The following is a 1908-nucleotide window of genomic DNA, read 5'->3' as shown; positions in this document are numbered from 1 at the left end:
TTTTTTTTTGGTAGAGTTTCACTATTGTCTCCCAGGCTAGGGTGCAATCTCGGCTCATTGCAACCTCCGCCTCCTGGGTTCAAGTGATTCTTCTGCCTCAGCCTCCCAAGGAGCTGGGATTACAGGCATGCACCACCACACCCGGCTAATTTTTTGTATTTAGTAGAGATAGGGTTTCACGATGTTGGTCAGGCCGGTCTCCAACTCCTGACCTCTAGTGATCCACCTGCCTCAGCCTCCCAAAGTCCTGGAATTACAGGCGTGAACCGCTAGGCCCAGCCAAACTTATAATTTTCTAATGTATTGTTTTCTCAATGTGTCAGCTAAAATTCATTGGCTGACATTCTTTTCAAAAGAAGGGACCCTGGCCAGGCGCAGCAGTTCATGCCTGTAATCCCAGCACTTTGGGAGGCCGTGGCAGGTGGATCACGAGATTGAGATCGAGACCATCCTGGCCAACATGGTGAAACCCCGTCTCTACTAAAAACACAAAAATTAGCCAGGCACACACCTGTAATCCCAGCTATTCAGGAGGCTGAGGCGGTAGAATTGCTTGAACCTGGGAGGCGGAGATTGCAGTGAGCTGAGATCATACCACTGCACTCCAGCCTGGGCGAGAGAGCGAGACTCTGTCTCAAAAAAAAGAAGAAGGGATCCCCACTGTCCTCCTCCCCAAACCCCAACTCCTTTTGAATATTGCTACGGTCCCATGATTTCCTTTAAAAAATCAATGTGGTGTAATAACTCAGTACTGTTGTTATTCTTTCTTATACTCCAATGATTCCAAATTGGTCACCGGGAGCCAGGTCAGCCAGCCCCTGGGCTTGGATGCATTCTGTTTATTTTTGGGGCTTCTCCTTGCCTGTGGAATGAGATCTTCTTCCAAGTTCTCCAAGATGTTCCAGGCTTTCCTTGCACATTCTTTGCCCAGCCATGGTCAGGAGTTCGAGACCAGCCTGACCAACATGGTGAAACCCCATCTCTACTAAAAATACAAAAGTTAGCCGGACATGGTGGCAGGCACCTGTAGTCCCAGCTGCTCGGGAGGCTGAGGCAGGAGAATCGCTTGAACCTGGGAGGCAGAGGTTGCAGTGAGCCAAGATAGCGACATTGCCCTCCAGCCTGGAGGACAGAGCAAGACTTTGTCTCAAAAAAAAAAAAAAAAAAGAAATTCTCAATATTAATCCTTCTTGTATCACATAGATTTCCAATATTTTTTCTTGGTTTGTGGCTTGTGCTTTTTTACTGATGGCTTTTGTTGTACAGAAGGTTTTTATTTAATTTCAGTTCATTTCATTTTTGAGATTAAGTCTCACTCTGTCGCCCAGGCTGGGGTGCAGTGGCATGGTCTCGGCTCACTGCAACTTCTGCCTCTCAGGTTCAAGAGATTCTCGTGCCTCAGCCTCCCGAGTTTCTGGGATTACAGGCACCTGCCACCACACGTGGCTAAGTTTTACGTATTTTTAGTAGAGACGGGGATTTCACAATGTTGTCCAGGCTGGTCTTGAACTCCTAACCTCAAATAATCTACCTGCCTCAGCCTCCCAAAGTGCTGGGATTACAGGCATGAGTCACCATGCCCAGCTGGCTTTTACTTTAATGTAGTTGAATTAATCAATCTCCTAAGCATTTTAAAGCCTCACTTTTCTCATTTATGTATTTAACCACGTGAATTTATTTTTGGTCATAGTATGTGGAAGGGATAGAATTTTTCTCCTCACTTATAAATGCAACCACATCAGTCTAGCTCTATTAATAGTCATTCAACATTTTTTGTTTCTTTTTTTTTTTGACCTCCGTTTCCGACCTGGGCCAGTTCACCCCTCCTTAGGCAACCTGGTGGTCCCCTGCTCCCAGGAGGTCATCATATTGATGCCGAACTTAGTGCAGACACCCAATTGGCATAGC

The sequence above is a fragment of the Cebus imitator genome, unplaced genomic scaffold (genome assembly GCF_001604975.1).
Source record: "Cebus imitator isolate Cc_AM_T3 unplaced genomic scaffold, Cebus_imitator-1.0 Scaffold762, whole genome shotgun sequence".
Classification (NCBI taxonomy): Eukaryota; Metazoa; Chordata; class Mammalia; order Primates; family Cebidae; genus Cebus; species Cebus imitator.
This window is presented reverse-complemented; position numbering follows the sequence as displayed.